Source organism: Rissa tridactyla, chromosome 1, assembly GCF_028500815.1.
Source record: "Rissa tridactyla isolate bRisTri1 chromosome 1, bRisTri1.patW.cur.20221130, whole genome shotgun sequence".
NCBI classification, from domain to species: Eukaryota; Metazoa; Chordata; class Aves; order Charadriiformes; family Laridae; genus Rissa; species Rissa tridactyla.
The window spans coordinates 200,514,461-200,536,124 of NC_071466.1; the positions used below are offsets into that span (position 1 = coordinate 200,514,461).

A 21,664-nucleotide genomic window follows, 5' to 3' on the forward strand; every position below is an offset into this window, starting at 1 on the left:
TCAACACCTCCAGGGATGGGGCATCTACCACCTCTCTGGGAAACCTGTTCCAGTGTCTCACCACAGCCATTGTAAACAATTCCTTCCTTAGATCTAGTCTAAATCTACCCTCTTTTAGCTTAAAACCATTACCCCCTGTCCTATCGCAACAGGCCCTGCTAGAATATTTGTCCCCATCTTTCTTATAAGCCCCTTTTAAGTACAGGAAGGCTACAATAAGGTCTCCCTCGAGCCTTCTCTTCTCCAGGATGAATAACCCCAACTCCCTCAGCCTGCCCTCATACGAGAGGTGTTCCATCCCTCTGATCATTTTTGTGGCCCTCCTTTGAACCTGCTCCATGTCTTTCCTGTGCTGAGGGCTCCAGAACAGGACACAGTACAGAGTGGAGCAGAAGGCCAGAATCACCCCCCTAGACCTGCTGGCCACGCTTCTTTTGATGCAGTCCAGGACACGGTTGGCCTTCTGGGCTGTAAGCACACATTGTTGGCTCGTGTCCAGCTTTTCATGCACCACTACCCCCAAGTCCTTCTCAGCAGGGATCCCTTTATTTACCAGCCTGTATTGATACCAGGGGTTGCCCCAACCCAGATGCAGGGCCTTGTACTTGACCTTGTTGAACTTCATGAGGTTCACATGGGCACAGTTCTCGAGCTTGTTCAGGTCCCTCTGGATGGCATCCCATCCCTCATCTGTGTCAACTGCACCAGTCAACCAGAAAGGCTAGGCTCCATGTCAGGGGGAGTTTGGCTTAACCCCTGCTCCTTCCCCTTGGGTCCCTGGAGCTGCTGGTTGCAACCCTGGGATGGTGGTCTGGGCACTGGGGCACCCTGGCTGCATCCCTGGGATGGTGGTCTGGGTGCCAGGGGACCCTGGCTGCATACCCGGGGTGGTGGCACTGGCATCAGAAGTCCTTGTCCAATCTGAGGGAGCACCTGCCTGCTTCGCAGGGGTCACTGTTGCTGTGTCCCTGCTTGCACCCACAGGGAGCCAGGCTGTGTCCCTGGAGTCCCTTTCCTCGTCGTGGGCTCAGGTTTTGTCCCTTTGACTGCAGCCTGGCCTGCGAGGGCAGCTGCAACTGCCGCTGTTTGACGACATAACTGAAATCTGCAGTAGTATCCAACTGGAACACATAAGTAAAATTATTGCCTAAATAGCAAATATACACATATACGTGTACTTGTGTGTATATATATATGTATGCATATGTATGTGTGTGTTTATATATGCTTTATGGACAGTTATAGATGACATCGACTAGGAAAGAAGAGCAAATTATGGATGAAATATAAAGAATGTGAGAGGATGTTTTGATGTACACATATTGCACCAAGTCAACATGTACACACGGCTCATATAAACCTTATGCACAAAAATGTATATATTGCTACTAACTCACATTTTCTTATTGAGATCAGCAAACTATTTTGCATGCAATGTGCCCAGTTGTAAATGGCTACCCAAACACAAAGCAGTGAAGAACCAGGCCTTTGAACTGCAAGGAAGGGGAAATTTGGCTCCATTCTCAACAATGAATATTTAATGGTTCCCTGTTCCACTTACATCTGACAATCCTTCCTACCAATTATCCTTTTCGCCAACCCCAGCAGTAAAGACAAGAATAAAAGATCAAGACTGGACTGGTTGCTTAACCCTTTACATAAACCTCTGCACAGTCAGGTAAATGTTATAAAGTCAGAACACTTTTTCTCCTCTTTTTTTAAATACGATTACATAACTGACATGCTGCAGCCTCTTCTACGCAGTGAAAGTTTCATAGTGATTACTGAGATTGTATATACAATCGTATATGCATAAATGCATGCCCATACGCACACACACAGATGCATATCATATCCTATCACATCCTGGCATAAGAAATACATCAAGTTTTTTTTCCTTCCTCTTATTAGAAAAATTCAGTGATCATAGTTACTGTGTGTTCAGTACACAACTGGAAAAAAATCAGTAAAAAAGAGAAAATCCTCAAGATATCTAGGCAACCAATCCTTTCCACACTGTAACAGCTCTCTTGAGTGAAGAGACTTCCCTGGAGTTGGTGAAAAATTAGCGTCTTTGCCAAAGTCCCTTGATGACAAAGGACATAGGTTTTGATATTTCAGCCCTAAACACAAAGAAGTAGAACCAGCAAAACATAAAAGAAAATAAATCTATTTAATAATCTGATTAATTTTTACCTTCCGTTTTTCCAGTGGTGGAGCTGTATCCAGTGACAGTGTAAACATTTTACTTTGCACAACTGCACAACGTAAGAACCACAATAGAAGAGTGTAATTAGCGCTGGAAAGACATTCTCAAGGAAGTACTTTGATTTCAAAAGACCGCTGGAGTGATTGTCACCCCTGCTGTGCTTGGATTCTCTCTTGATGCGCATAAAGTGTGAATGCAGAACGCATTATTATGAAACTCACTCATCCTTGCATTTGTGCGCTCATTGCTTTTGCCATCTTGTGGTGACCAAAAATAGAAACCTACAGAGCAGCATATAATTCACACTAGAATAATGTTGCTGAATTTTTTAATCAATTCTTCAGTGCACATGCTGAAGATCTACAACTCAAACCATGCTCTGCATTTTGTCATTTATGTAACAAATGTGCATTCATTTTCCTTTTAAGATTGAGCTCACTGAAAAATACAAACCATAGTCTAAACACTTAAAATAAGCACAAACGTGAAATGATTTAATACTACATAAATGTCTTCCAAAGGGTTTTATCAAAATAAACTATGAGATGATTTTTTAAAGGAAGAAAAGTGCTTCTATTCTCTCAGCACATACAAATGCAATACTTTTATAAAAATTGCCATGTAACCCAACTACTGAACAGTTTAATGTGTGATAAAAGAAATTGGATTTGGACTTCATAAACCAGTCAATAATTATTTGCGGAAGAGAGTCATTTGTGGGCTTTAGTTCGTGGTTTCTTCTTTAAATTATCAAGGAAAGCAATGAATATAAAGTACCTACCCCTCTTAACTTTAACTTTTAAAAGAAGTAGTACGTTTTTGAGTTAGTGGTCCCAAGGGAGAGAAGATGAGGCCTTCTGTTGCTAAGCAAGAGTTTGCCAGTTATTTCAAGCTTTAGCTGAGTACAAGCAATAATCACTACTGCCTGAAATATACTGGAATGAAAGTACATGGGACCATTCATGACACTTCATCAGCATGCAGGAGGCAAACAGAGTGACTGCAGTGATTGAATACAGGCTCAGACTACTGGCTTTAATCTCCATCTTATTCATTCAGCCTTTACTTTTGGCACAGCTGTATGATAAACACTCTGACATTCTTCCTTGCCCACCCTCCTTTGGAATCCCATGATTGCTGTGCATGTTTGTTACGTATTTAAGGTAGTCAGATTTTCCCTCCCCTGCCCGCCCCCCCCCCCCATATTTATTGCATAAATATTGCATATTTATTTATGCAATAAATATTTAGATATGGGTGAACTACAGGTTTACTACTGTTACTATCAAAGTACCATTAGTTTACTAAAGGGGAACTAAGTCATGTTCACTTTGCCTCTGCAGACATCTTAAAACAAAACAAAACATGGTAAATTTATAATTAATAGTAATACTTTCTACTACCTTCTGTGCAAAATTGCATATATAAAGTGAATGTATATGTTTATAATAAAGTATAACTGGCTTACAATGGTATTACACTATTACTGATGTTAACAAAATTCTGATGTTAAAGAAATTACAGTTCACTATTCAGTACTGGAGTTTTTGTTTGGTTTGGTTTTCTTTTTTTAATTTTTGCTGTGTAACACTCACCTTCTGGCCAAGAAGAGCTCTTATGCAGTTCCATATCACCAGTACCCTGAATTTTCCTTGGCTTTACACCCAGCAGGTACTAAGGGTCCTGAACAGCTCAGGGCCTAATTGGTAGCTTAAACATACTATCATAAAGTTAATGGAATTACATACGTAAAGCCAGTAAGCAGTAGCAATCTCTGCAACTGGGTAGCAATTGTCCTGTTGATGTGACACTTGTGTCAAAAAAAATAACTTGTATTTCATTTTACTTCTTCCTCATATCAAAATACTTAATAGTTTTTGGGGAAATCTGCATGGTCTGCTTCAAGAAGTTAGGCCGAATTCTGCTGCCCAGTGCGCCAGACTCCCTGAAATCACCAGCCTGCTACACAAAACGATCGCAGCTTTTCACTTGCTTTTTGTAATGAAATTAATGTTGTTTGATCAGTACAGTGGTTGTAATTTAATAAAAAAGGTAATCTTAGCCAAGCAAAATACTATAAAGAACCTATTTAATACTGTCCACTCGGACTAAGATGGGAAAGCATTTGCAGTTTAGCTGACTGAAGGCATGTGGCCATCCCTTAATGTTCAGCGATGAGTGGGAGAGAGCCCTGCAGAGGGCTGGTTCTACGGTGCCTGTTACTGATTTGAAGATGCCATTTCTTTTAGGCTAAGTTTTATCCGCTGCCAAAGAGTTACTGAGCGGCCAACATAACAAAAATAGAGAGAGGAAAAAACACCACACCCTGTTCATGCAACATTCAATGCCATCTCTTTCAACCAAGCAAAGAGCAATTGATAGGCTGCATTGAAATCTGCAGACAGCAAACAGATCGCTGAGTGAAGGAGACAAAAAAGATGAACTTTGCAGGTTCCCAGGGAGACGCAGAAATATCCTTGGGATAGCCAAAATAAATCTTTTAAAGAAAAAAAACCAACTCAGTCAACTACAATGCCACCTAAAGGAAGGGATCTAAAATCTGCATCCAGAAAAAAAAGCAAATTCTGCATTTTCTACTCTCTCCATACATCCAGGTTGAACTTGCAATAAATTCTACTAGATCTCTAAAGCACATGAAATGTTCTCTGATTCAAATGTTACTAAAGATAGCAACAGAGAAGTAGAAAACTAAGTATTTGAAAAGACCCTCTTGAGCTTTTCTGCACTTAGGTAGCAGCAAACAATCCACCACCTTCCACTCCTAAGTACACTTATCATATGTACTCTTAAGGAATGTTTCATTACCTATTTATTTCAATCAGAAAAAAAACCAAACAAACACTTTGACTCTGGCAAAAATCAGCCCGTCAGCTGTGAGAGATCAAAATCTTCTAAGCAGCAACAACGAAGGAATACAACACACATAGTAAAGACAGACTAACCTTATGACCTGTATATCCTTATGAAAAAGGGAGCTGGGATGACTCCATCTCCACTGTAGTGCAAATACATTGAATTGTCAGCTAAAGACTGATACCACTATATTTATTCAACACTTTCCTACTGTGACAGTTCTGTCTTTCCTGAAAACAACCATTCACTAGTAGCAATTGGTCAGTAATACTGAATGATGTGACTATACCAGCTCACATTATTATTTTATTTTTTTTATTCTTTATTTAAAAACAGAGAATGTCACCACCACAAAAACACCACAAGTTTCAGAGCCCACTCCAAAATGTTCATACTGGCTGCTTAATTCAAATAATTTCTCCTTAATTAAAAACAACAGCTTTCCTTGCCAAGAAGTTAAATGCAATACCAAAAAGAAAAAAAAAAAAAAAAAACCACAACTGTTCAATAGGGTGCACAATCTGATTTATTTATGACAGATATGAAACAACCATTCTGTTCATGAGACATCTATCTCTTGAAGTAACTGTTCTATCAACTGTTCTTATTTTAATGCAGAAGTTATTTAGGATGTATTTTAACTGGTGGGCTAACAGACTAACAGACCATAGAAAAGGAAAACTGACAAGAGATTGCAGGTAACATACCAGCTTACTGGAAATATAAATGATGAATATCACAGAAGACATCATCAGTGCATTGTGACCTGCTTAAAAAAAGTCTTATTCTGTGATTCCAGAAAAGTTAGATCTTCATTTTAACACTATCAGGCAAAGCAGCTTGCTCTCTTTTTTTCCTTCTTACTTCCTTATTAAATGAAGGGCAAGAGCAACCTTGCTTCCCAATGTCAGGATTTATGAATTCCCAGTCATAGTGTCCAAAGGTTTGCAAGACAACCATCCTGACCTTGGTTAAAAAGAAAATTGCTCTGAATGAGCTTAATGAGGATTTGAAGAAACGGCCTTGGAGGTGTAGTTTGAATGAAAATGTAATAGTGTCTTTGCCTTGTACCTTATGAAGAGGCATGAAACAAATTATATCTGGCATTTTGCATTTGCTACTTTCAGTCCCCACACAAGTTGCTTACAGGAAAGAGCTAATAAAAATTGCCCAAATGAGTCATTATTCCTTTCATCTGCAGTATTTAATTCCCTTCTTTTCTGTTGACTCCAGAAATAATATATTAAGACAACAGAACAGTAAGTCAGTATCACTGTGGGTAAACTTCAAATTTCAGTTACCAGATTTCAGAGGCAGCTGATGGTTGCTGATGTCTGAAATGTTGCTTTTGATTTTATCTGGAAAGTTTTTTTACAGCTCTACTAAAAAAAAAAGAACAAATTCTGTTTTTTTTTAAAAATATTTTAGAGAGATTGTGTTTTTGTTTTAAAACACACATCACTGCTCCACTGAAATTTAGATACCTACCCTGCCTTTAAAATAAAGTAGCTCATCAACATAAAGTAGCTAGTACTTTTTGCCCCTTTAAACACACATTCAGACACGTGATCTTCTTTGTCATGTCCTCTTTTGGGATGTCACGAGCCATAAATGCCATCAGTCTGAATTTCAACTGATACTGCACAGACATGCCAATATTAATGACAAGAGAGATATTTAGTTCCCTGAATAAACTTGTGTAGGTAACTGGTAGACATAAAGCTAATTGTGTAAGATACAGCACAACAAACCCACATGCTTATCAGAGGACAATCAAATCACATGACATAATGAGATTTGGTGAGTAAGACTTCAGAGCCTAGAATGCTCTGCCAGTATTGCTCAGGAAGACAGCAGGATTTTTCCACTGACTTCAATAAGAACTGTCTAAAACCCTGTATGATATGTGTGATACTATTTTCTGCTCATACAAACTAGTCCAGATTCAGTGTTGAGAAATTCGTACCGCTGACACAAATGGTTAATTGTTCTTTTCAACATGTCCTTCTACTGTACTAATTTACATGCCAACACAATCAGAGTTTGAAAAATCACCAAAATGGTGCAATTTGAATGTAATCACGTTCTCCAACTGTTTGGAGTGCTCTCAACTGCTTCAGAGTCTGACCTGAAGAGGATGAATGAAAATAAAAGTAATATTTCCACCTCTGTGTAATAAAACTGGAAAATAAAAATCCATATCGGAAGAATGCTAACCTATATTCTGCAGGTAAAAGTTTAAAAACTACATGCTAGGAGAAAAACTTTTAGGCAGAAGTCAGTGCCAACCTTAGCTGGAATAACCTGTGTTCTTTAGACTTCACAGCTTGTCTCTTGAAAGTTCTCTGGCAACATGCGCTTTTTCACATTTGTCAGCTAAATCAGAGATCCAAATGCAAAATATAACATTAAGGAACAGTGAGTGCATTTGCGACACTCCTTGGAGAAATCAGGTACGCATAAGGCAATGACTATATTACATGGAAGTATAAGCGCAGTCTAATGTAACTTTGTTAAACTAATTTAATTAAGGAAGATCAGTATTCCCTCCTAACGTCAGTGCATACTGTGGATATTCTGCTTTTCAGAGAACTTAGCTATCCCTAGGTATCAATGAAACAAGATACTTGACAACTTGGCACAGTATTTCAAACCACGTACTATTACCCTAATTATTCACAATGCTGTACGAGTACAGACACAGAAGTATGGAAAACTGTCTACTGAAATTGTGTGTTCCCTTGATTATGAAATGGAAGGCAAGCAACTTATCTACATTTCGACTGTGACACATCGAAACAGTTCTACTGAAGAACTTAAACCAGTAGTTTCCAGGCCCTTTGGACTGATTTCTCATTGCACTCTGCAAAATTCTCTGCAAACAATCAGTACAGCTGCCAGGAGGTAAATAGTAAATTTTCCTGTAGTGTGGTTGCACATACCTGCTGCAGACTGCAAACCAGTGACAGTCTGCAGACGAAATTTAGGGATCACTGAAGTAAAAGTTTATTTAGAATACAGGTCAGGTTTTGTGGAATTTGGCATAACGCTAGGCGATCTCTTTGCCAATGAAATAATAATCCAGTACAACATATTGCTGAGTTATTAAATCTGGTGTTCAGTTTCAGAAATTAGCTGATGTTGAAGAAAATTTCTGAGGCAAAGAGCTGATGATGCGGCAACATTTATACATGCCTTATACAGAAAAAAAAAAAATATGCAAAATGCACGGTATGATGTCTTAAGCAAAAATGTACGGTATGATGCCTTAAGCAATCACTTTCCCATCATAGTGAGATATCCCATACGATAATGATTAGTTTTGCACTTGCAAAATGATGCCAAGGATCACTGAATCCTAGGGAGCAAAACCACTTTTTAGAAAAAGCCTTTATAACTGTGAATATCATCACTGAACAGTTCTTTCACCAACAAAAACTACTGGCTATCCCAAACAGTTAAGTCCGAAACAACAAGCATTACAATGAAGTAAAATTTTACAAAATGCTTGAAGGGCATTGCAGCTGCAAATCCAGCAACGTGCTTCCCATTCAAACCACTAAGTGCTGGTATGGACCTCACAGAGTGCTCCTCTCCAAATCTCTTCAAAAGCCACAGACAAAGTACGAATTTCATAAACACCTTGCTGGTTTATGAGACATGAGGTATATAAAATTTTGCATCAGTCACCATTTTTTTTCTTTTCTTTCTTTCCCCCAACATCAATTTAGTAACATATATACATTAGCCATGCTTACATAGAAGCTTATATTTCAAACCTAGACTAAATGGGTCTAATCCCATCATTATTATCCTTTAAAGCCTTTTAGAGAACGAAGCTTTAAATCACAGGCTTCAGAAGGAATCTTGATCTTTTCTTTATGACAAAATCAATTATTATTATCCTGAGGAGAAAACCACATTTTTCATGAAAGCAATAACTGAATATACGTTATATATGCCCTAAACACTTAAATTAAGAAGATTCTCAACACTAAGAACGTCTTTTAGAAGTAGGTACACCATTAATCCTAGTCTTCTCTTCTGGGCAATACATTAGACAAGAATATTTTGAAAACTTTATCTTTCTCCATGATACTTAAAGATTTGCAGCAGATTTTGAAGATGACTACAGGAAATTGTGACAGATTCCATCTGGTGTAAGTCAGTGCCATTCCACTAAAATAAAATAAATTACAAAACCAAAAATCTGATCCTTTGAAATAAAGCTTTAAATCACCTGAAAATATATGTTTGTGCTCCATTATTAATCCTACTTGTGCAAAGATACGGTTTATATCTTCTTCAACTTCTTTAAATAGTTGTCGCATTTATATGTCAATCATTTTTGACTAGCAAAAATAGTACTTTTAAAAATTCTGTTGAACTAAAAATAAAAATTCCTTTCCAACAGCATCAAATGGTTATTTTGTTTTATAATTATTCTGTTTAAAAAATACATCATTAGAATCTTTCAATAGAATGCAAATATCACTTTTGGCAATCTTTTTTTCTACTTCTTATTTACTTTTCTCTGGTAAATCTAACATACAGCTTCTGAATGCCTCTAGTGCATTTAGTTTTGAGCTCCTACTGTCCAATTTTTCTTGAACAAATTTTCTTTTCTTATTTTTCTATCACATAAGTGCATTCCCTAGGATGATTATGCTCAGATTCAATTTGTAGGTTTTTTTGTCCCTCTCATACATTCATCTTGAACATTTTCAAATGATGGAATCATATTTTCCTAAACATGTATAATTTCATTACATTTTAAATATTACTTTGGGCTTTAACTATTATTATGCATAGCCTAGGCAAGCGAAACAGTGGAAGGAAACATTTTGACTATGAATTTAGAAGTAAGAATATCTGTGCATCTACGCAGTTACATATATAGGACTGTACAGAAAATAACTGAGGCAATGCTCAGGTAAAGACGCTGTGAACAATATCAACCAGAGCAATAAATAAATAGACATTAATTTACACATAAGTGCCTGAACTTTAAGAGCTTTGCTTTAAGAGCTTTGAAATTTAGGGCTATTGCTGAACATGAGCTTATTTCAGTAGGAAACATGCCTTCAGGCCAGTAAGTGCTCTGAGGTCTCCCATTTGAATCTGTCCCTGTCTTACTGAAGCTAAAAATAAAGGGGAAAAAAAGAAAAGAAAAAGAAAAATAGCCTTCAGTCCAAGAATGTTTTGAATCTCAGGCTCCTCTCCCAGTCACATAAGTAAAAGAAAGGTATTACACTTTCGTAACTCAATTAAGATCTACTGTACAGTATATTTTATACAGTTCTGGGGGTTTTGTTACTTGTATAAAAGAAACTGCTATGGTGAAACACAAACTTTTCTTCCTCAAACTGATGATTAATTTATTGTATCTACACATAATTGTTTACAAAACAAACAGATAATGTTTGTAGATATTAAGCTTATATGCGTACCCATAACATCATAAGTTACTTGATTTTAAGTAAAGATTCAAATGTATTCTGTTTGCTCTTTAATACAAAATTCAATACATGCTCTCTATGTTATGGAAGCAATTAAAGGGATTTATGAGGAGGAGAACAATCTTGCCCTTGTCACTTGCCTTTAAATAGTCTATTTTGAAAGAAATAAATTATTTAAGACACAACATTAAACTGTGAACCAAAGCATAATTAATCTGGATCCTGATTTTGCTTAGCTGTAGGAAGGAAAAGGAATTGTTTAAACTCATATTGTGAACTGTGTCAGAGCCTACATGGCCTACAGAGAAACCCAGAGAGTGCATCTTTGAGATATCAAAGTATCTTATAACAGCATTATAAGAGCTCTGCTGACAACCATGATTAGTGGGAGCATATGCTGACCTCTTTCAGTTAACATCACTCCATTCTGCTAGTATACATGAGATGAGACAAACTAAACAGCCCAGAGGATCTCTTCTAACTTTGGAGGAATATGCACATTCCCTTTCCTTCTTATTTATAATCCTGTAGCAAGTAAAAGAAAGGTTATTCACTCTGTAATTCCTGCTTCAAAATATTTTGTCTATATGTGTATTCACAGTGCAGGGTGCGAATGCCCACGTTGCTTCAGAAGTACATATGGCAAATGAATACCAATCCCCCCTCCTCTCCACAGTCCTGGTAATGAATCAGAACTCCACCCAGGTCTTAGGTATAAAATATCCAGGGGAAAGGAGGAAAAGTTTTGAATTTACAATCAGATAAATCACCTGAGGAAGGACTGCTAGAGAGAAGTGATCTTTCTTTCTTTCTCTCATGACGCTCTGTTACACAGTGGTGGCTCTAAGCAGGAGTTCCCATAAAACTTCATGTATTTGCAGAACAGTCTCAGGATCCAAAGTTGAAAAAGGACTGAAAAAGGTCTCCTACAAAAACAGCATGCCATCAGCAGGTCTGTAAGGTTTGGTGGATTTCAGAATGAAGCTCTAGGTGGCAGCTAGATGTGCAGCCTCCATATGCTAGGGATGGAGGCATTCTGAAGAAAATAAGACAGCTATGTTAATCTAAGGTGGCTCCAGTTCAGCAGACAAACTGCTTCCTACACAGTTAGCTATCCAGTAAGGCAATCTGTTGAAACAGCTGATTTCTAGCTCACTTTGTTGTCATATGGACAAACAAGGATTCTTCCTGAAAGGCCTCATCCTGGCAATGTAAAAAGAAACAGCTTGTCTGGGAAAAAGTGTAAGAAGAACTAGCGCATACAGTGGGGCAAAGATAGGCAGCCTTGGCTTAAATAAAATCCAATGCCTTAGAAAATAAAGGGTGTTTTCTGAGGATAACTTATCACAGAAAAATGTGGGGGAGGAGGATGTAAATATGTATATACACCATATTCATATATAAAGAATCAGCCACAAGGATCCAGATTTCTCCCCCTCTCTTGGTTGGAAAGGAATATCCTTAAGGAAAGACGACAGAGGCTAAAGTTGTATAAAGGCTCAAAGGGCTGGCCCACCACTAATCTAACAATTAAGTTAAGGTATGGAGTATGTTAACATACTGGAGGAAATACTATTAGTTTCTCTGACTGCAGATTCACAAGTATGTTTTGCAGGACCCCTGAAGCTGGTCTGTCTCTGTCATTTCATTTGATGTTCCAGACACTTCAGGATGCACCTCCTCCTTCTTCATCTTCCATTTATGTTCCTGTTCGCACTGGCTCATGCAGTTTGCAATCACTTAACTGTTATTACAAGGGTAATCCCCTGATTAATTTACTTGGTGACTAAAATCAGCTAGTGGTTTGTAGAGAGCCACACAACCAGAAAGAATTTCATGTTATTTTCCTTCCTCTAGTACAAGTTGCAAGATATGCATTAGGTGTACATTATTTGTAGATGAGGTCCTTTTTACACATGGACAGAAAGCCTGACACATCTCATTAGTGTGAGCTCCAAGACAGTGATGTATATACTGAACTTCAAGGTCAACTACAGACTCTGATCTCTGAGATCACTGAAGTGAAATACCCATCCAAGGAAAGAGGAATTCATCACTATTAACTTTAAAAAAGTAATTGGAACTGAGAACTGATCCCTGAGAACTAATCCCTATATTCACTATGTGCTACCCACAGGGAGGTCTGGCAGAGCTCTTCGCTACCCCATCAGGGAAGGATGATTACTCAAATAAACCATTAGAAGCTATATACATGCATACTATATAAACAGAAAACAGTCCACTGTTGTAGAAGACAAGCCCTATAAAGAAAAACAGGAAAAAAACCCTAGTTAATCTGATAATAAATTCAGTTGTTTCAGTATTCATACAGCATATGCAACTAAACAGAACAGAGGCTCTGGCAAAAGAAAGCTGAGGAAAGACCACGTTCATTCAAAATGTAGACTCAAAACTAGATGGACATTCAGTCTATTCACCTTGAACCCCAGGGAACCGAAGAAAGGTTGAGAGAGTTGGGGTTGTTAAGCCTGGAGAAGAGAAGGTTACAGGAGGACCTTATAGTGGACTTTCAGTACTTAAAGGGGGCTTATAAGAAAGATGGGGGCAAATATTTTAGCAGGGCTTGTTGTGATAGGACAAGGGGTAATGGTTTTAAACTAATTTTTTTATGATTAGGGTGGTGAGACACTAGAACAGGTTTCCCAGGGAGGTGGTAGATGCCCCATCCCTAGCAACATTCAAGATGAGGTTGGAGGGGTCTCTCAGCAACCTGATGTAGTTGAAGATGTCCCCTCCAATCACGCTAGATGACCTTTAAAGGTCTCTTCCAATCCAAGCCATTCTGTGATTCGATGATTCTACAAAATGTAGAAATGTACATCAAGACACTTGACATCTTTGCCAGAGTCCATTGTTCAGGAAAGAGCACCACTCCATTTTTACTTTTTTTTTTTTTTTTTTTTTTTTTTAAAGACATTTGCTGTCAGGGAGACTCCAGTGTTTAGATCTTGTACTGACATGGTAGAGTCTTCACAGAGATAATCTCTGCAGAAATTCACAGAGATTAATCTCTGCAGAAACAAAGATACTTTCAGTCCAAAAATGTGATTGAGACGTTGAAGTAAGCATCTTGCTCGTCAAGATGCACAGAGCAATGAACCCTTTTAAAGCTGCAGACCGTCAACATCACTGTTCTGAACTTGAATTTCTGAGTTTCAAAATAGGTCTTCAGCTTCTTCAATACCAGCAATATCTTACTGTAAAAAAAAACCAAAAACCTCAGACCAGTTCTATTATTCCCTAGTCCGAAAAGTATTTGTATCTCATGGACAAGACCTCCAAAACAAGGAAAAATGGTCAGATGATGAAAAGTTGAAAAATGAGTAAAATGCCCATGGGATTAAATATGAAGCCTGCATGAGCCCAGAGTTTAAGATTCCCATGACAGACAAAGTATAAAGAGGGTGGAAATAAAGAAAAAAAAAAGAGGTTAAGCACATCCATCTTTCTTTCAAAATCTGCATATATATTGGAAAGTGCAGGACTGAAGAACATTCATGACTAGGTCAATGATACATCTCCAGGGTTCCTGGCATTTGAAATACTTTGAGGTAGGCTATGGAGACAATCCTTATTCTGGATTTTTAGATTTAATGGCATAGGGAAAAGCATATCACAATCTGCCAAAGCTGGGGTACAAAAATGACAAATGCAGTTTACTGCATTCAGGACAACAATTCCCAGTGGAAGTGCTGAGGTGCCAACTATTTGAATGTATTTCCACTTGAGTTGTAATGAGCCTAATGGCAGGATCCTAATGACACTCACAAAACTGTATCAGGAACCTCTGGGGAGCAGGACGCCTATCCATTTGACCAGTGATTTGAGGAGCTTTTTCCCCTAATACCACATTCTTGGAGACACTGTTTACCTGTAGGCCTCTTGTAAGATCTAGGAACTGAAGCAGAACTTCTCTAATTACCAAATTTCATCACATTTGTTTGTATGTTTTCTCAGTAGATATTCTTGGTATCTAAATGGTGTGATCCATTCAAATATGATTTCTCTAAGGAAGAATAAGCAACTACTCTGAGAACATTTTGAGGAGCAGTGGAAGAAGTGGTAGATTAAGTGTGTATTATTAGTACTTTACATTCTGCTCAATGTTTAGGTAGATGAAAAGAACTGAAGATGTGGTATGCACCATTCATTTCCACTAACTGGTACAAGACACTGGTGTACAGGACTTAAAATTCAGGCTCTCCAGCTATTTCTGAGGCAAAAAAGTCTTGAATGCTCACTAGAAAAAAAACTTAAGCTATGTTTTCCATGATGATTCCATCTACCATCGGAAACTGCTTATACCACCCATCTATTTATGACTAATTATCCAAATAAAATTATTGTCAAGTATCATTGTCATCAAGCAACTATTTATTATTAGTAAATACATTTTTGCAACGTTTTTCCTCTATATATCTGCCTAACAAGCCCTGTTATTAAACAAATAACCCAAAACACTCTCATGATTACACTTCTGTTCAATTCTTGTCACCAAAGATTGATGTCTTCTCACTGATAATCCTAAAAATGTCACTGAAACTGCCTTTTCTACAGCAATATGAAATGACATTTTTGTTTAAAATTTCTTGTCACCATAATTTATTTTTCAATTACAATTCATTGAGAATGCAGGATATTTTCTGGCTAGTAATTAGTCACATTAAAGACTGACAAACTATGTATACTGACGGTAGCTGAATAGCCTTTGAGCCATTTATACTACTATTTGCCATGGCATAAGAATCTATAAAAATGTAATCTATAAAAAATGTGCCCATCTTATCTTAAAACAGGATTTGAAAAATAACTCATCCATTTACTATATCTGGGCTCTTTTGTCTTATGAGAGAGTACAGATTTGGGTACAACTGACATTGCAATGGGATAAATGGAGAGCATCTAAGCCAAAAGTTGAACGTATGAAGATCTACAGTAATGCAGAAAAGCATTAATAACAATAATATGATGTTTTAAAAACAGTATGATGCTATAAAAATAGTATGATGCTATAAAAACTCATTATTAAATATCTCTAATAAAGTTTATAGTAAAATTTCATGACACGGGCAGTGGAGGCATCTCCTCTGGGGAGATTTAAAAGTAGGAAATACGTGGTGGGAAGTGCTCTGAAAAATCCCATAACTTTCATCTTTAATTTCTACAGGGTATGATCTACTTTCAGTTACCCTGGTGTAAATGCCAAAAAAAGAAACCAGAATTGCAAATTCAGATCTTTCTTCAGTTCTTCAGTACCCCTCTTATAATAATAAGGGCACATCAAGTGATGAGAGACTGGATGTTCCTAATTTGGGACACCTTTTGCCCTGCTAGCCACTCTGCAGAAAGCAGATCGTTTAAAGGTCAGTAAATATATTTACCACGCTGCAACCAAAGCAGCATAAAGGCCTATGATTCAAATAGGGAGAGATACCTAAAATGTAGATTCAGTGATAGAAAGGTATGTTCAAATTTTATTTTCCTGCATTTTCTTCAATCTGAGGAGCATAATTTCCTAAAAGTGATCTGGAAAATCATGAAGTGGGTTATTAAAAATAGTCATTAAAAAATCTTCCAGTGTGAGTAGGAGGCTGAAAACTTCTTCTAACCCAACTTCTTCTAACAAGAAAAGCCAAGAAGTAAAGGAACATACACAGGTCTGGAGGAATCTGCATTTCGCAACTGGAAAAAAGTATCTACAATAGATTCTAAAAAAAACCCACCAAAACAAAACAAGAAAAAAGAAAATAGACTGTGAAAACACACACAGAATCTTTAAATTTGCAGTTCTGTTCCATTCCCCTGTTTCTATATACACCTCTTCACTCTTATCTATCATGCATGTGCATGTGATGACTCTGTTGACAACACTTCACACCTTGTCCAGCATGATGCCATCACTGGTAAAAGAAGAACTGCACCATCACTACCATCTTTTAAATGCTAAGAAAACGTGGTATTTAAAGAATCTTTGGCAGCCTGAAAATCTCTGCAGCAGAGATCTAGAGGCATTACAGACAGTGAGTCTGATTTTGTCACTGTGGGATTCTGACTTTAAAATGGTGGGCCAGAAACTCCTTACGCTCTGAGTGGTACTGCATAATCACAGAAAATGTAGTGATTCCATCTTACCATCAAGATGAGCGGTAGGACCAATAGGCAAAGGGAAAAAAATATAAAACTGACAGATACGATAACTTGTGAACATGTGCTTCAGCCCTTCATGTACTGTTAAGTGCCTGCATTTCAGCACTCCTCTCAAGAGGTTGTGTGTGTCTGTGCATGCAATTATGGTATAAAACTGATAATATGAAGACCAGATAGAATTAATAACCTTTACTAATTTTACAGTACAAATAGCAATGTAAATATCATGCAGCTTCAAAATTTATGTCCGAAGGTGTCCTGCAAGCCCATTCATTAATTCAAGGAGTGAGTTTATTAATTTTTCTAATAGCTTGGAAAGCACGGGCATGTGACTGCTAAGGCTGGCAGATGAATCCAATTCACTTTGCATCACTTTCCCTTCAACATGGCACAGTACTGTTGCATCTCTGAGACATATAAAACCATATTTGAAATAATGCTCTGAACTTAAATGGTTGAGAACTTAAGCCCTGTTATTAAAACCCTTGCAGTGAAACTGAGACTCAGAACAGTTTTACAATGCCTATTGAAGCATCACTGAAGATCAAACTCCACAGTACTCGGGTCACTCCCACTGGATGTCCAGGGAATGCAGACATGAGGCATCTACTAAATCACACTCATACACTTGGCAACAGACTAATTCAATCTGGCATTTCCGAAGTGATCACTAATACAATACCATTACCTACCTTTAAAATATTCTCATGCACTTAATAGACACTCCTGCAATGAATCTTTCAAGCAATTAAAGACTCTTAACTTAAACCACAGCCTTTAGGTGGAAGTACCAATGAAAATCACAGAATCATAGAATCTTCATGGTTGGAAAGGACCTTTGAGACCATCGAGTCCAACCAACCAACCTACAATCTCTGCCACTAGAGCATGCCCTGAAGTGCCACATCTAGACGTTTCTTAAATACCTCTAGGGATGGTGTCTCAACCACCTCCCTGGGCAGGCTGTTCCAGTGCCTGACCACTCTTTCAGTAAAGCAATTCTTCCTAATATCTAATCTAATCCAATGGTAGCCAACTGAAATACACATATAAGCACAAAAAAAGAGTTGAAAAGGGATTGTAGGATTTCTGCACTAATTCTCACAACTATTTTTGCATCACATGCTTGCAAATGTCAGTAAAATATGCGTGCGCCACGCGTAGTAACCAAGCCTGCTCCCTAAGTTTAAAGCCATGTCCCTCCCATTTGACCCAGCACATTAGTATTAAATAAATTTTGCTGATAATCAGTGATTCTGCTCCAATAAGACAGCATTTAATAATTTTGCACTGGAGTAAATTACTGACTTTAGTTCTACTGACAAAGCTACTGCCTCTTTCTGAACAGTTGCTTCTCCAAGACTTAATTAAGTACAAAACAATAAATAAAAGCTTCGTCATTGAAACCGGATGTGACTAAGTAGATAACAAGGGAGTGTCTCCTGAATAAGATATAGTGTGAATGGGAATATGCCATGAAATAATAATACTCTACCAACTTGAAATTGTACCACGTTGCAATGAAGTTCCTGATGTGATTATTCAACAGATGCGAGTTAGATAAAATATTCCTTCTGATTTTACATTCTAAAACTAAAGAATTATTTGATCCGCTATCCCAACCACCTGCTTTAAAATTTCATCTCGTTAACAATGTACTGAGACCAATAATTTGTTCTTGGCAAGAGTCAAATAATTTCCTGAGAGTTATTTAGTTCTAATTTGACAACCTCATGTGATGGAAAAATCACTTGTTTCTCTTGGCAATTTGTCCCAGCGGTTAATCACCTCCCTACTGAAAGTATTTGCCACGTATTTAATTTGAATTTCTGGCTTCAGCTTCTACTAACTTGCTTTGCTAAATTAAAAAGCCTTTTATTACTAAGTGGTTTAGACACAGTTAGCAAACCACCTCTCAATCACATCTGTGATAAGCTAAACGTAGTCTGATCCATATGAAACTGTCATTTTCTCCTACCAAAAGCTCAGTTTCAGTATTCTTTTCTTCACCCTTTTTATTTCCAATATTAAAAAGAACAGCCACAATCGAGTATTAGTTCTGCCACTGCTTTATACTGAGGTAAAATAACCCCACAATCATTATTTATTACTTTGCTTTACTCTTCAAATAGCTTATTTACTCTGTTGTCACTGTTGATGTTCATGCTGATCTAACTTGAAGTTCAAAAAAAGTAGCCTCATTTAAAGACTTACTACTGATACCTTTTTCTCCTTTGTTTCAAATTTCCTCCCAAAAATGTTTAGTGTCTTTTTCAGTGATTTATTCTGCAATTTAAAAACTATATATGATCAGCAATTGGGTATGGGCTGGCATGAACTGAAACATCTTAAAAAGGCTAAAATATGCTATATTTACATTGCCATTTATCAACCAAACTTGTCATCTCATCAAGAGAACCAAATTCATTGGTGAAATGTTAACTTGCTAGAAAAGTGTGCTCCTAATTCTTAACTATAACCTTTTCCCTTAACCCTGTAATAATTGATTCTCTTATTACACATACTGTTATTTTGCCCATACCTGATACCAAATGAATCAATCACAAAACTACCTCTCATTTGAAACATTCAGAAACATTAAGAGTCCTGTTTTCTGGCATCCCACTGTGCTATGAGATCTATTAAACAGGAAAACCATGAGGCCAGAGATACCCTTACCCAAGCTGTTGAAGAATCATGGCTGCAAACTATCATTACAAATTTTAAGACATGTATTCCTCAGATTTCATCATCTTCAAGACAGAGAGAGGATAAAAACAATCGCATAGGTACTCCAGGTATTTCTATACTGCTAAATATAAGGGCCATGGAATGATCCATGGTCTTAAAGTCAATTGGAACAGTTTTCTACCAATGTTTATGGATTTGGCTACCTCTTTCCAGTGCAAACTGATGGGGTCACATTACCTAGTATTGGGGCCCAAGTTGCCTCTGGACCCATACACTGCCCCCGTGACCCTAAGACATAATATGTATTTCCACTGGGGCTGCAGAGGGATAGTCTGTTCAAAACATCCAAATCAAATGTTTTTTTCTAGTGTCACACCGGGAGAAAATTGCGTATCTCCTACGTGTGAGCTGAAAATCTCTTTTTCAGAGGGCAAAGTTTTGCTGTCTGGAGCTAAATGATGATGTGGGTAGAAATACCTGAAACTGGCACAATTTTCTTTCTGCTGCCTGTTTGTAATGATCTCTGAAGTAAACTAGGTTATCCCCCCCCCCGATATGTATTAGAAATATCTCCTTCAAACGTGGGTAAAAAGACATAAGGTAGAGTTGGAGAAATGCTTATGCGCAGCTCTGAGATTCTTTGTATATAGGATATTACATATATCCTCCTATACAACACATGCAAAGACTCACCAAGGTGATTCACAAAAAACAACGCATAAGAAAACTACGAAAACCAAGGATCTTTCTCTTCCTTTAGATGTACACCAGACCAAATGATTAACAAAGCCCATGTAACTCCAAACACTTCAAAAATACTGCAAATGTATACAAAAGATTTACTTCAGACCATCTTATTTCAATGTTCAAAGTCGTACTAATGAAAATACCCTATATATAAAATCATATTTGGTGCATGCATAATATTCTACACTGAAACCTTGTTTGTACTGAAAAATATGAGAATTTGTGCATGTCTGTGCAAAAAATTACCAACTGAATGCTCTTCTATTGAATTAAAATTGGATGTTGATTAGAATAAGCACAGCCAAAGGGTAAAAAAAACCCAAAAACTATATATGTGATTATTTTTGTTTATTATTTTTTACTTAAAATACTTTTAAAAGTATCTCCAGTGAAAGATTAATTAATTTCCTTTTAAACTCAAATGGAGGAGGAACTGTTCAGACAAACATTACATACGTGAACACTTCTGTTTATAATCTGAAGAGGGATTATGCAGGCTACACGGCAATTTTTATCATCGTACCACAGAAGTGCTTCATGATTATAGTATTTCCTGGATGTGAAATTATATTATAAACCAACATTGCCTTCCTGTAAACTATATAATATTATGTATAGAAACTACGTAAAGAAAGCAAATAAAATGTTACTTTAATGTTCGTGATTATATGCCAGACATCATTAATCTGGCTGCTTGACCTAGATTTGTTACATTGTATACACAGCAGCTGCGTTCATCTTCGTATGGAAAATGATGGAAAAGAAACTATACAGTATGAAATCTGGGTCCAGCAGTAATTGTTGACTGTTCACTGAGCTCATTCATAGACACTCCCTATGAAAATAATAAAAAAAATAGTTTCCTCTTACAAATCTAGCTTTGCCAGAACTAAAAAAAAATATTCATGCATAGATGAAATTAATTTTCCATGGAAGGAATAAAAACAGCTTGTTTTCCTTGAGTAACAGTTTCTCTGAACGAGTAAGCTACTAAGAATTCTATTTTATTGATTCTGGTTTGATGATTTACTTACAATAGACATGATTTAGTAGTTGGCTATTAAGCATAGACAGGTGATGACAAATGTGCCCGTGTTAGAAGTTTTATATTTTTAATAAATAACCATTAGATATATTCAGTGCTGTGTATGGAACCATGCAAAAGTAATTGTAGTGATGGCACAACTACTTAAAATGTACCCAGATGTACAGGTTGAGAAGAGAATTCTCTATATAACCATATAATGTCTTAACACTATCCACTGCTTATATGTTTGCCTGTATTGTTTATTTTGGAAAAAGCTATACTTTGCTTTATAAGTAATTCACATCAGAAAGATTCAGAACCTATGAACCACCTTGACAGAAAAGTACAAGAATTTCTCAATAAATTGTGCCACAATTAACAAAAAAAGGCATATTTTTCTCCTAAGAGCTACTGCCCTGTATCTTTAGAGAAATCAACTTTTCATCCAATGTTTATCTACATTGCCCAATAAATTTAAAAGCAATAAGT

The 21,664-nt window shown here is 37.1% G+C and overlaps 1 protein-coding gene across 2 annotated transcripts in view; it reads right to left on the minus strand.

The window, feature by feature from the left end:
- TAFA5 (TAFA chemokine like family member 5) overlaps positions 1-21,664 on the minus strand; it is a 320,394-nt gene that overhangs the window by 215,317 nt on the left and 83,413 nt on the right. The gene's annotated exons all lie outside the window — the stretch shown is intronic.